Raw genomic sequence first — 15,092 nt, 5'->3', positions numbered from 1 at the left:
AGCCACCCAGATGGGGCGCCTGGGTGGCTTAGTCCTTAAGCGTCTGCCTTCCTCTCAGGTCATGATCCCAGAGACCTGGGATTGAGTCCCCCATTGGGCTCCTTGCTCAGCGGGGAGCCTGCTTCTCCCTCTCCCATTCCCAGTGTTCCCTCTCTCACTTTGTCTCTCTCTGTTAAAAAAATAAGTAAAATCTTAAAAAAAAAAAAAGTCACCCAGGTGTCCCTAAAGTTTTATCTATTTGAGAGAGAGAGAGTGTGTGCTGGGTGGGGGCGAGGCAGTAAGAAGGAGAGGGAGAGAGTGCCTTAAGGAGACTCCATGCTAAGTGGAGAACCCATCTCAGGACTTGACCCCACAACCCCAAGATGACGACCTGAGCTGAAACTAAGAGTCGGTGCTTAATCAACTGCACTACCCAGGCATCCTGGGAATGGTATTTGACTGACAGAATTTTTGTCATATTACTACAGATGATCCTGGATTTAGAAATGGCTCTCTGTGTATATTCTTTCCCAGGATCGGGTAGAGAGTGGGATAGTTCCTTCCCTTTACACTGTGGATGAGCAGTTAACATCTCCTTGTTCTCCTCTTCTCTGGAAGCTGATCCTAGCCAGAGTCTCAATGCCTCAACTCCTTTCCCCTTCCATTCTGGTCCTCATTTCTGTGCTGTGCCCATAGTAGTGAGAGAATATTGGCTTGAATTTTGTTATCTGCAAAATTCAGACTCTTTGCATCCTTTCAATATAATCATATATTTCCAAGTAAAGATACTCAGTAGACAAAGTTCAGGGGAGAAGATAAGCCTGAATGTTTAAATTTGGGAGTTGTCAGCATACATATGACATCTGATATATACACTAAATGAAGGCACCAGCTTCAATCCTTATACTAAATCAAAATGAGTAAAGCTCAATTTCTTTTTCATTTCTGTATAAATACATTAAAAAAATACATGTAATTAGAAGCTCCCCTAGGGTGCTCTAACTTTTTTATAAAGCACTGTGCAGGGAAACAGAAATCCAAAGGCTGAGTTCTATGGAATATTCATTTTCAATTTGATTATAACTGCCAATTGCTTTTCAAAATGCAATGTACTAATTTATGAGCAGTTGATGAAAGAGTTCCTTGTTTCTTCACATCCTTTCCTAAACTTTGTATTATCAGACTTCATACTTGTCACTCTGTGAACTGGCCTCTCCCTTCAGGGATCAGATTCCTGCTCTAACTGGCTAGATGAGAAAACCCTTACTCTCACTTTAGCATAAGACTTCTGACTGTTTTAAGGTCACTGAGAATAAGATATAGTTCCAGAGAAATAAAATTCATTAGTGTGGCAATACATATATGCAAATTTAGTAATTTATTCTTTTCTGATCCCTAGCAAATGTTTTAAACATAATCACATAAAGTTCAGACATTGTCACCAGGAACCCATTAAGCTCTACTACCTATTATCTGGCACATAAGTAGCGTTTCAATTAAGTATTTGTTGAATGAGCAGAAGGAAATGCCATTTTATAGCCATGAACAAACACAACTTGGTGCCTCTCACGATCCCTATTTTCTTTGCTTCCCTGACGTATTAGGTCTCATCAGTTCTGAGATGGCCCTGTCCATCTTTTGCGACCCTACCCTATTTGAAATTCCTACTACCATTGCTCAAATTATCACCACCAAAATCTATTTTCATTTCCTATGTTCCTATCTCAAGTGTTTTTCCTACTTCGGGCCAACTTCCATGTGGCCATGAGAGTTATCTTTCTTTTCTTTTCTTTTTTTTTTTAAAGATTCCATCCATTTATTTGACAGACAGAGATCACAAGTAGGCAGAGAGGCAGGCAGAGAGAGAGAGGGGAGAAGCAGACTTCCTGCCGAGCAGAGAGCCCAATGTGGGGCTCGATCCCAGGAGCCTGGGATCATGACCTGAGCCGAAGGCAGAGGCTTTAACCCCCTGAGCCACCCAGGCGCCCCGAGAGTTATCTTTCTAAGCTCAAATAAAATCATATCAGTCGTCTTCATCAAAAATTTCAATAGTGGCTTTCTGCCCATGTACACCGCCGAGTAAGCATTGTTAAAGTCTCCCCTCCCACCACCGTCATGTCTAAGTCAGAGTCTCCCAAAGAGCCTGAACAGCTGCAGAAGCTCTTCATCGGAGGTCTGAGCTTTGAAACAAACGATGAGAGTCTGAGGAGCCATTTTGAGCAATGGGGAACACTTACGGACTGTGTGGTAATGAGAGATCCAAACACCAAGCGCTCCAGAGGCTCTGGATTTGTCACATATGCCACTGTGGAGGAGGTGGATGCAGTCATGAATGCAAGGCCACACAAGGTGGATGGAAGAGTTGTGGACCAAAGAGGGCTGTCTCAAGAGAAGATTCTCAAAGACCTGGTGCCCACTTAACTGTGAAAAAGAGTTTTGTTGGTGGCATTAAAGAAGACACTGAAGAACATCATCTAAGAGATTATTTTGAACAGTATGGGAAAATCGAAGTGATTGAGATCATGACTGACCGAGGCAGTGGCAAAAAGAGGGGTTTTGCTTTTGTAACATTTGATGACCATGATTCTGTAGACAAGATTGTCATTCAAAAATACCATACTGTGAATGGCTACAACTGTGAAGTAAGGAAAGTGCTCTCTAAGCAAGAGATGGCTGGTGCTTCATCCAGCCAAAGAGGTCGAAGTGGTTCTGGAAACTTTGGTGGTGGTCGTGGAGGTGGTTTTGGTGGGAATGACAACTTTGGTCGCGGAGGACACTTCAGTGGTCGAGGTGGCTTTGGTGGCAGTCGAGGTGGTGGTGGATATGGTGGCAGTGGGGATGGCTCTAACGGATTTGGTAATGATGGAAGGAACTTTGGAGGTGGTGGAAGCTATAATGATTTTGGCAATTACAACAATCAATCCTCAAATTTTGGATCCATGAACGGAGGCGATTTTGGAGGCAGAAGCTGTGGCCCTTATGGTGGTAGAGGCCAATACTTCGCCAAACCACGAAACCAAGGTGGCTATGGTGGTTCCAGCAGCAGCAGCAGCTATGGCAGTGGCAGAAGGTTTTAATTACTGCCAGGAAACAAAGCTTAGCAGGAGAGGAGAGCCAGAGAAGTGACAGGGAAGCTACAGGTTACAACAGATTTGTGAACTCAGCCAAACACAGTGGTGGCAGGACCTAGCTGCTACAAAAGAAGACATGTTTTAGACAATACTCATGTGTATGGGCAAAAAAACTGGAGGACTGTATTTGTGACTAATTGTATAACAGGTTATTTTAGTTTCTGTTCTGTGGAAAGTGTAAAGCATTCCAACAAAGGGTTTTAATGTAGATTTTTTTTTTTTTTGCACCCATGTTGTTGATTGCTAAATGTAATAGTCTGATCATGACGCTGAATAAATGTGTCTTAAAAAAAAAAATTTCAATAGTAGGGGCACCAGGGTCCTGGGATCAAGCCCTGCATCAGGCTCCCTGCTCTTCAGGAAACCTGCTTCTACCTTTCCCTCTGCCTGCCACTCCTCTTGCCTGTGTGTTCTCTCTCTCTCTCTCTCTCTCTGTGTATCAAACAAATAAATAAAATCTTTAAAAAAAATTTCAGTAGTGTATGGCATGCAAGGCTTTTCATAATCTTTCTTTAATCTATCTTCCAACTGCATCTCCTACTACTTCTCATCAAGCACTCCTACCCTCCATCCCACACTTGAGAAAAGTCAAGCTGTTTATCATATTTCAACTTGTTGGTTACTCTTACCTGTTTATGTGACATTCTGCATGCTCATCTTCTTCCTGGAAAACACTCATCTGGCAATAATCCTTACTCACCCTTTGGAATTCAAGCCAAATGTTACCTCTTCTGTAAAGCCTTCCTTGAATTCCCAAGCCAGGTGCTCCTCTGTGCTCTCATAGAATATTCTGTTGACTCTTCTCATAGCGTTTATATTTTATCGTGTTTATCTTTTTTGCAATCTTGACCAACGCTGTTCAGTTAAAACCTAACACAAACCACATGTAATTTTAACTTTTCTAGTAGCCACATTAAAAAGCGTAAAAACAGTGATGCCTGGGCAGCTCAGTTGGTTAAGCGTCTGCCTTCGGCTTAGGTCATGATCCCAGGGTCCTGGGATGGAGTCCTGCATTGGGCTCCTTGCTCAGCAGGGAGCCTGCTTTGCTCTCTGTCTCTGCCTGCCGCTCCCCCTGCTTGTGCACACTCTCTGACAAATAAATGAGTAAAATCTTTAAAACATAAAGTGTAAAAAAAAAAACAGATAAGACAATTTTCATAATATTTTTATTTTACTCAATACATCCCAAATACTTTCATTTCAACATGTAACTGATATACAATTTATTGAGATGTTTTAGCTTATTTTTTTGGTACTAAATCTTCAAAATCCTGTATGTTTTTTGAGCTTACCGCGTATTGCAATCCAGACTGGCCACATTTAAAATGCTCCATAGCCACATATATCTAGTGGTTCCCAGATGGGACAGCTAGTGTGAGCTTCAAAAAGGATCTGATCTTGTTTATTTTTTTTTACTCCAAGGTGCTTGATTTGTAAGAAATGCCTAATAAATACTTGTTAAAGGAAAGAATGAACAGATGAACAATGGTAAAAATAGCTAAGGTTGACTGCTTACCATGTGAAAAGGCACTGCCATAAGCAATGTACATCACTCTCATCAGCAAATGCTTCCTTGGCGTTTGATGGCTATTTTACAGTCATTAAGTAATTACATAGTCTTGGGAAAGGCACTTAACTTTTTAGTCTCAATTTACCTATTTGTGAAAGGACAGAGTATGGGCAAAGTGACTCAGGAGACCAGAGCGGATATAAACAAATGCAGGGAATGGGTAAGAAGTTGTAAGGAACAATGCTGCACCAGAGAAGGGCAAATGATTTGGAGTTAGACACACTGGGTTAGAATTCCCAGCTCCACTACCCTAATCTTCTGCTTCCTTACCTGTAAAATGGAGACAGTAACACCCACCTTGTTGCAAGGTTTGCAAATAGCACCTTCAAAATGTTGGACTAGAAGATAGGCATCATTATTGGTTCTAGGAAGTCTTTCACTCTTTTTCTTTTTCTTTTTCTTGTTTTTTAAGAGACTGAGCAATTTTGGCAGCCGGGCCGCTGGGGTCTCGAGTCTCTGCATCTGGTGTGCCTCCGCCCCCGGGAGCCGGCAGATCCGGGTCTCGTGGCTTAGAGTGACTGGGTCAGTCGAATCAAAACCGAGGAGGGGAGGAAGCCAGTGGCCAGGAGCCACCGCGGCCGCGTTCCGGAAGCGCCAGGCGGTCTTTCTGCCGAGCCTTGGTCCCGGCCCCCATCCTCCCCGCCCGATCTGTTGTCTGGGTGGTTTCAAACAGTCGAGTTAAATCAAGCTGGGCAATCATGGCAGAAGGTGGATTCGATCCCTGGGAATGTGTTTGCTCTCATGAACATGCAGTGAGAAGGCTGATCAATCTGTTGAGGCAGTCCCAGTCCTACTGTACAGACACGGAATGTCTTCAGGAATTACCAGGGCCCTCTGATGATAATGGCATCAGTATCATCCTGATCTTGATGGACTGGATGGTTATTGCAGTGATCTTGTTCCTACTGAGACCTCCTCATCTAAGAGGATCCAACCTAACTGGCAAGCCAACCAGTCCTCATAATGGACAAGATCCACCAGACCCTCCTGTGGACTAACTTTGTGATACGGGAAGTGAAAATAGTTAACACCTTTCGCGACTAGAGTACTCTTTAACCCCATTAGACTGTTTCTCCTTTTGCATCTGCAATCTGGGATGGTATTGTTTTCATGAGCTTCTGGAAATTTCACTCGTGAGCTTATTTTTGCTTCCTGTGTTATCACCATTCCTTTTTACAGTATATTTGAGTAAATGATTATATTGAAAAAGGTACATGGGCTTTTTTGGTTGTCCTAAACTTAAACATTCCACTCATTCTATTTGTAACTGTGATAAGAAATTTTTTGTGATGCCTTCTGGCCTGATTGAAGGAAATTTGAGATCCTGCCTTTAAATATTTTAAATAGTTTTGATAGGTTTTTAAAATTGCTTTTTTCCCCCATAAGGTATTTATAAAGTTACTTGGTGTTCTCTGAGATTGTATGAAAAAGAATTAGAACCACACTGTATTTACATTTACCTTAATAGTTTATTTGTGGGTGGCAGTTTTTTCTAGTTCTTGGGACTGTGGCAGCCTTTGGAATATTTTACAGATCTGTGTCATCCACTACAACTGGCTTATGTGGCTAGAAAAAGAGGGAGAAGAAATGAAATAGTTGTTTACTAAGTTTTTTATTCCTAAAAAATGTCTAATATTAGGAGAACTTTAAATAAGCATGATTTAATATGGTGGGTGATTTACAGTCCATTATAGGCTTATAAGATTCACGAAAGGAGGAAAACAGTTAATGCTTTCTGCCTTTGCCAGATATATTCTATACAGTAATAATTAAAGCTATAATTTATTTGTTAAATGGGTGCCTCTCAGGAACCTTTCCGGTTCTAACACTTCCCTGTTAAATAGAACTTTCTGAAAGCTGTATTGGGGGCCGATTTGGTTACTGACATTTGAATGTTGCTTACTTATTTAGCCTATTTTTTTCTGTGAAGAAAAAATTGAGTCTTTTGTTTCCCTTCTGACTTCAGAAATATTTGATGGTTTACTCCAAGGGAAAAAGAAGAAAATGAAAAAGCAATCAAGGATCTTTTTCTCACCCCTTATCTCATTCTTTTTTAGTGATAAGATGGATTGGGGTGGGGAGGAGCATTATTATTATTATGAGTAGAATTTTGAAATGTATGACAAGTAAAAGTTTGCATTGTTTTGCTCAGTGTGAAAGAAAAAAAGAATACAAATGGCATAAAAACAAGTCTGCATGACCTATGTGGTTATGGGATTTTTTTCTTAGCAAGTGATTACAGATGGTTTATGGGGGTTAGAAGATATTTTGCTATCGATGTAAGGAGTTTCCCCCCAGATCAGTCTAACTTTTCACTGTATCGATCTGAGAAATTACTTGTATGAATTAATAAACTTCTCTATATCATTGTACTGTTTAATAGAGTGTCTGATACAATTGTGTGACGCTCCTAGGGTATTTTTCCCCCCTTTATTATGATTACATTTTAGGCCATAAACTTTTTAAGGGCTTCATTTCATTGTATAATCCAATATTGACTGCTCGCATTCCTTCTGTGGATCTTAGCTGTGAGCTCAACTTCTTGACATAGTATCATCTATTCTTAATTACTTGTGCTAATTGAGGGGTATCATAACACAGGTTAAGTCAAATCTTGCATAAGTGAGCACCATAGATTTCAATCTTCCTCTTGCTGTGGCCTACTGGAAGCATTCCCAGCTTTACAGCTGTTAGAGTATTCATTGTGGAAAGGGCAGGGGTGGCATAGAATGGAGTTAAATCTCTATAAACTTTCCTTTTTCTGCCCTTGGCCCCTGGACTTTGAAGGCTTGCACATGTATCCTAGCAGTCTGTTCTCTAAGCTGCTGGAAAGCCAACCTCTGGCAGAGATGCTGATGGATTCACTCAATCTGTGGCTCACAAGTAATTGAGAATTGGCTTTGGTTGAAGCCAGTTGGCCTTGATGTGGAAACAGAGTGTCCAGTGTTAGTTAGCTAGAGACCTACAAATCTAGATTCTTATTCCTGGTTCTTCATTTCTGTCACATACACTTAACTGACAGTACATCTAGTATATTAAACTTTTCTATATGGACCGTCTATTTAATTAGTAACAAAAGTTCTTAGAGAAATACTTAGGTTTTTTTTGCTTGTAAAATTTCTCTGCATTCCTGAGAAAGGCCACATACTCTGCTTACAAAGTATTCCTGTTAACCTAACTAGTAATTTATATTACTCTATTTAATCTTAAAGTTTCTACATGTGGCCTTTTATTGAGCACAGTCTTACTCATTACTTGGCTTACAAACATTCACTGGAACGGTGGCTACATTCATTTTTAAATAATCCAGGAAAAGGAAAGATAGAGCTTCATATTTTAATCACTTTTGGCTCTTAAATATTCCACAAATAACATTAAGTGTATTTTGTTTTAGAGCCAGGTAATGTCCCTTACGCAAAATAATGTTTTCTTGCTTTCCCTATGGCAAAAGTTAATATTGGAACTGTGTATAGCAAAAGATTTTGTCATGTATCCATCCAAGCACTATCCCATGGCCAGCAAGTCATATTTTAAATCAACTTGCAGAGATTTTCTAAAGTAACTATTAGGTTCAGTTATTCCACGGTTACTTTTTGTGTCATTGTGGTATGTGATGTGATCGTGTTTGTAGAATGACTGAATTCTTTTATTTTTCAAGGAACATTGGAAGTGTATCACTCTGAATTAAAGCCTGTCACTCTAAATAAACATGCTAAAATTTGACCGGCTCATCAGCTTAAGACACAAAACAGCAACTTGAAGGAGAAACGAAGAGTTTACACGTAAATTAAATTTTTGTTGTTGCAATAGTAGATTTAGTCTTAACATAATATTTCTAAATAAAAAAGCATATGTATTTGTTACCATGTCTGATGATTACTTTGTTAAAGCAAAAGTGGTCGTGTGATGTACTAAACATGAACTACTGTTTTTCAATGTTTAAATCATGCCAAAGAAATCATGTCTGTGCCATCCAGGGTTTAATGTAATCTTTTACTGAGTACTTGGACTGGGATAAAGGGCTTGTACTATGCACTTTTTAATTAACGAATAAATAGAAAACATTAGTAAAAAAAAAGGCTTAACAATTTTAAAGATTGTACTTATTTATTTTAGAAAGAGGGAGAACTTGTGTGCAAGTGGGGGTGGGGAGGAGTAGAGGGGAGGGGAGAGGGAGGGGGAAAAATCTCCAGCAGATCCCACACTGAGCATGGAGTCCAATGCAGGATTCGGTCTCACACCCTGAGGTCATAACGTGAGCCAAAACCAACAGGCGCTTAATGGACTGAGCCACCCAGGTGTCCCAAGTTTTAACAATTTTAAAGGTAAGCATTTAGATAAGGCTTACCATGTGTCAGAAACTGTGCTAAGTGCTTTAAAGGATTAACACATTCAGTTTCGTAACCCCCCCAATGAGACAGATGCTATTATTGTCATTTCCACTTTACCCCTGGGAAACTGAGGCACAGAGGGGAAATCATTTGCCCAAGGTCACTTAATAAGTGGTGGCACTAGGATTCTATACCTAGAAGTTCAGTTCTGGTGTCAGAACTCTTAACACTATGGTTTCTTATTCTCAAGCCCACCATTGCCTAATTCATGAGAAAAAAAAAAAACACACCCACACACACACACACCTGCAATTGTCTATTCTAACAAACTGGTTTTGTTTATAGAGAAACTAATCTGTGCACTCTGCTCTGGAGAATAAGAGATTAGAGACTGTGTCAAATGTAAGTCTTATTTTCTTAAGAGGCACACCTTTGTATTTATTGACAAATTTTTACACATAGGTGTGGTTTGCTGCATGAGGTTCTTCCCAGCTTGGAGCTTTTGTTTGCAAGTCTTTCTGGGAGTAGGCCCCTCCCTAGAAGCTCAAAGATGTACTAGTACCGATCTTAGAGACTTTATGCAGAGTTCTCAAAAAGCGCCACCCAGAAAGCAGGAAATAGGTGAGTCAGAGTCTATGGCTTTCACCTTGGACATGCAGTGATGTTTGAATACAGATGACAATCTAGTGATCCCCATTTCTAGGCAGCTGTAGCAGCTCTGCTCTGGTGTACGTACAAAGGGAGTAAATCTCCAGAAATGAAAGAAAAAGGTTTAAAAAAAAAAGAGAGAGAGAGAGAGGCAGAAAAAGTAAAAAATAGTCTTCAGGTCTCAGGGTTTTATTGATTTACTACTGCCCGAAAATGAGGTCTAAACATTGACAGTGCCACTGACCAAAAAAAGGGCAAAATGACTACCTAATCAGATGAGGAAAGAAACTGGCCAGCAAGGTGGTTTCTTTTCTTTCTTTTTCCCCCCACAATGATGCTTAGAAAACAGACAAGATGGTATTTAAAGAAATATTGCAAATACTGTTTCTCTTCTTCCCAACACTTGTGAGCCACCAGGACCCTTTAATCAATAGGAGAGACAGTGAGAATGTAGGGGAGGCAAAATATTACCCCCACTTTCTTAGGGTTTTTGAGCCAGGCCTGAGAATCAAACTGCTATAAGACAGATTAATAGGAGAAAAGTATACAAACCTTTCAGTTTTATATGACATGGGAGCTCTCACGACAAAAGAAAGATCCAAAGAAATGGTAAACCGGCGGCTTTTACATTAGTTTGGACAAAAAGGCAATTGTTGAAAAATAAATGAGCTATATGGGGAAGCTACAGGAAGATAAGTATTATTTTAATATGGTCTATTTATACAGGATTCTCTTGGCTTTCATTCCCCATTGAAGAATGTTCCTTTCTCCCTGGTATGGGGAGGGCATCATTCACAAGGGAGTGTTCATCGCCTGTTTTCAGGAAGAACAGGGAGATTAGAATGCCCTTCTTTGTATCTGCTGTTTTTTTTTTTTTTTAAAGATTTTATTTATTTATTTGACAGAGAGAGATCACAAGTAGGCAGAGAGGCAGGCAGAGAGAGAGGAGGAAGCAGGCTCCCTGCTGAGCAGAGAGCCTGATGCAGATGTGGGGCTCGATCCCAGGACCCTGAGATCACGACCTGAGCTGAAGGCAGAGGCTTAACCCACTGAGCCACCCAGGTGCCCCTGTATCTGCTGTTTTTTAAGTGCCTCCAGCTCAAAATAGAACTTACGTCAAAGTGGCGTATTCTACATCCTTTCATTCTTCCTCTTTGAAGATTCCCCCAAAAGATCCATGGTCCAGAATCTGAGTTGGCAGATTATTCTGTTTCTCAGTGATTTACTCTCTTAGTCTTGAGAACAGGTCCGTTCATTTGAACAGCTCTGTCTCAGCTCAGGAGATGGTGACGGAGGTGAGGGCAGTTCTAAGTTAGGTCACCATATGATAGGAGCAATGAGGCATTTACTGATGAGCATTTTTTATAGAGATTAAAGAGAAATGAATATTAATAGTTGGAAACTTAATTTCTGAGTTCAGAGGACAGCCAGTTGAGAAGAGGTCTAGATTTTTCAAAAAGATTTCCTTATTTTTAGAGGGAGAGAGAGAGCACACATGTGCATGCACCTGAATAGGGGGTGGGGAAGAAGGAGAGGGAGACAAATCCTCAAGCAGACTCCATGCTGAGCACAGAGCACACACGGGGCTTGATTCCAGAACCCTGAGGTCATGACCCGAGTCAAAACCAGGAGTGTGATACTTAAGAGACTGACCCACCCAGGCACCCCGAGATTTCTAGATTTAAGAAGAAGCTTCGTCGTGTGGTAGAATAAGGATGGAAGTTGTAATTTGACAAATTTCCTTGTTAGTAGTTTGAAGGTCTCTTGTTGCACCAGGTGTTCCGAGTGAATTTTCTGAGTGGCCTACACAAGCAGCCATGAAGTTCATTGATCTCTGATCCATTGTGGTGATTTTCTGAAGTTTATCTCAGGTCATCCAATCATCGCATATAGGACTTCAGGAAAACGAGAGTTTTCATTCTTTGTGAGTTCAAGTCAGAAGGTTGGGAGGAAAATAGGAGATGTTAGTTTGGAGAGTTGTGGCCATATACTGGAGGAAACTAGAAGATTTCAGGATCTAGACCAGTTTCTAGGTAGATAACAAAACCTCAAAGACAATGAAAAGGGCTGGAATCTTAATTGTAAGTCCCTGTTACAGGTTTTCACTGAAATGCAATTTTCTCTCCCCATTTTTCTTAAATATAATTATACTAAGACTATTTTTCTTAATATTTATTTATTTGAGAAAGAGAGAAACAAAGAGATAGCAAGGGAGAGTACAAGGTGGGAACAGAGGGAGAAGCAGGCTCCTGCTGAGCGAGGAGCCAGACACAGGGCTCCATCTCAGAACCCTGGGATCATGACCTGAGCCAAAGTCAGATGCTTAACCAACTGAGCCACCCAGGTGCCCTTACAGGAAGACTATTTTGTTTGTAAAATTAGTTTAGTCTCATTAAACTTGACCTGATTATTTACATAAATGAGCAACAATAGTGATGTAACACATGGGCTCTTTGTAAGTCTGTTTTGTTGGAATTTTAATAAGGAATCCTAGATTGAACCTTTTTTTTTTAAAGATTTTATTTATCTATCTGACAGAGAGAGAGAGATCACAATTAGGCAGAGGCAGGCAGAGAGAGAGAGGAGGGTAAGCAGGCTCCCTGCCGAGCAAAGAGCCCGATGTGGAGCTCGATCCCAGGACCCTGAGATCATGACCTGAGCCGAAGGCAGAGGCTTAACCCACTGAGCCACCCAGGCACCCCCTAGATTGAACCTTAAAAGCCATTTGAGTTTAAGAAATCAAGCCAAGAATTTGCCATCAAACTTTGCCTGTAGCATCCATATATTTGGGTGAATTCCTCTATTTTCAAGGTACCCAATGGATCTTAAGACTTGAGCCTGCTAAGAAGTAATCTTGCTTAGTCACCTGTAGGGCTGGGAATCCTGTAAGTAAAATTAATTGGGCTGGTATTTCAAGAGGTGTTATAAACATTGGCTCCATATAGTCAAACTTAGTTCCTTAAATGCATCTGGTCACATTATTTTTTTTTTAAGATTTTATTTATTTATTTATTTGAGAGAGAAAAAAGGAGGAGGTGCAGTGGGGGAAAGAATCCCAAGCGGACTCTGCACTGAGTGTGGAATCCAACTCCGGCTCGATCCCATGACCCCAAGACCATGACCTGAGCCAAAACCCAGAGCTGGATGCCCAAACGACAGAGCCACCCAGGTATCCCTCCGTCTGGTCACATTTAAGTCTATGTACTGCATTGTCAAATATGACATTACAGTCAAAGTCTTGATAATATACCCAATGTTTCCAATTGTTGTAAAGAGAACAGAGTCTTACTGAACCTATGTAAACAACTATATTATCATGAACAAGAATGTTTATTAAGAATTTCCAAATTCGGGGCGGGGGGGAACCTGGATGGTTCAGGCAGTTAAGCGCCTGCCTTCAGCTCAGGTCATGATCCCAGGGTCCTGGAATCAAGCATCGTGTCAGGTTCCCTGCTCAGCAGGGGAGTCTGCATCTCCCCGCCTCTCTCTACCCCTGTTGTGTGCTTTCTCTCTCTCTAGCTCTCTCTCTCTCTCTCAAATAAATACATAAAATCTTAAAAAAAAAAGTTTCTAAATTCTGGAGGCATCAGGTAGGAAGAAAAAGATAAATATTTTAATTTTTTAAAAGATTTTATTTATTTGAGAAAGAGAGAGAGAGAAGGAGAACATAGAGGGAGAAACAGATTCACTACTGAGCCAAGAGCCGACACGCAGCTGGATCCCAGGACCCGAGATCACGACCTAAGCTGAAGGCAGACAACCAACCGACTGAGACACCAAGGCACCCTGATAAGTATTTTAATTTTTGCTTATAAAGGTATAGCCTATCAAATCGAGATAAGTTATAGATAGCTTAAGAAAAAGAGAAAAAGGGTTTTCTTTCTTTAAAAATATTTTATTTATTTATTTATTTATAGAAAACCTGTGCCAGCAGGGGAGGAGCAGAGCAGGTGCGGGGTATAATCCCAAGCAGACTCCATGCTGAGCATGGAGCCTGATGCGGGGTTCGATCCCACAATCCCAACATCATGACCTGAGCTGAAATCAAGAGTTGGATGCTTGACCAACTGAGCCCCTCAAGCACCCCCAAAAAAGGGTTTTCTCAAATCTCAAAAATAAAACATTAAAGATCTAACAATGTTTTAAACAAAAGTCATAAAATTATAACCATCCTTATCAGTTCATTCAATCTCATGTACTTGCTTTTTGTTTGCTTGAGCCTGGGTTAGCAGTTTTATGAATCAATCAGTTTTTCCATTAGAATTCTAGAAATTCTTAAAGTTTTTTTTTCTTTTTTTAAGATTCTATTTATTGGGCACCTGGGTGGCTCAGTGGATTAAGCTGCTGCCTTTGGCTCAGGTCATGATCCCAGGGTCCTGGGATCGAGCCCCACATCGGGCTCTCTGCTCAGCAGGGAGCCTGCTTCCCCCTCTCTCTCTGCCTGCCTCTCTGCCAGCTTGTGCTCTCTCTCTGTGTGTCAAATAAATAAATAAAATCTTTAAAAAAAATTCTATCTATTTATTTGAGAGAGAGAGTGAGCACAGGGAGTGGGGGTGGCAGGGCAGAGGGAGAAGGAGAAGCAGACTCCCTGCTGAGCACAGAGCCTGATGTGGGGCTCAATCCCAGGACACTGAGATCATAACTTGAGCCAAAGGCAGTCACTCCACCAACCGAGGTATCCAGGTGTCCCCCCTTTTTTTTGAGAAAGAGAGAGAGGGAATGTGACACACCAGGGGGGATGAGAGAAGGAATCTTAAGTAGGCTCCAGGCTTAGCATAGAGCCCAACATGGGCTCAATCTCACAACCCTGAGATGACAACCTGAGCTGAGATCAAAAGTCGGACACAGGGGCACCTGGGTGGCTCAGTGGGTTAAGCCACTGCCTTCGGCTCGGGTCATGATCTCAGGGTCCTGGGATCGAGCCCCACATCGGGCTCTCTGCTCAGCAGGGAGCCTGCTTCCCCCTGCCTCTCTGCCTACTTGTGATCTCTCTCTCTCTGTCAAATAAATAAATAAAATCTTTAAAAAAAAAAAAAAAGTCGGACACAACTGACTGAGTCACCTAGTTGCCCCAGAATTCTAGAAATTCTTATCTAGCTTACTATTATGATCTGAATTATCAGAAACCTGTATTCTAGAGTGCTTGTCAGGGTCTTTTCAACAGATCTCCTTAGAGATGAAGTGTATTTGCCTGCAGTTGATGGAAAATGCTCTCAGAGAATAATTAAGAGTAAGACAATGGTTTATGAATGACAAAAAAACCTTAAAAATAGCCATGGTTACAGATCTGGTGAAAGGTCACTATTAAAAATATGGTACAATTTATAAGAACATTTGGTTATTTTTGTAAAATGCAATGTTTTCAAGTAATAATTGGAATTCTGACTGATTATATAGGTGGTAAGGGCAGTGACAGATTTTTAGGAATTCTAT

The 15,092-nt window shown here is 40.9% G+C and overlaps 2 pseudogenes; both read left to right on the top strand.

Moving 5' to 3' along the window:
- The first annotated feature begins 2,094 nt into the window (after positions 1-2,094).
- On the top strand, positions 2,095-3,303 carry LOC111159521 (annotated as a pseudogene).
- A 2,032-nt stretch (positions 3,304-5,335) lies between these two features.
- On the top strand, positions 5,336-5,708 carry LOC111159241 (annotated as a pseudogene).
- The last annotated feature ends 9,384 nt before the right edge of the window (positions 5,709-15,092 follow it).

This window comes from Enhydra lutris, unplaced genomic scaffold (genome assembly GCF_002288905.1).
Source record: "Enhydra lutris kenyoni isolate GAN:26980312 unplaced genomic scaffold, ASM228890v2 scaffoldscaffold68, whole genome shotgun sequence".
Classification (NCBI taxonomy): domain Eukaryota; kingdom Metazoa; phylum Chordata; class Mammalia; order Carnivora; family Mustelidae; genus Enhydra; species Enhydra lutris.
The sequence above is the reverse complement of the archived record's forward strand: the minus strand, read 5'-3'. Positions and strand labels throughout refer to the sequence as shown.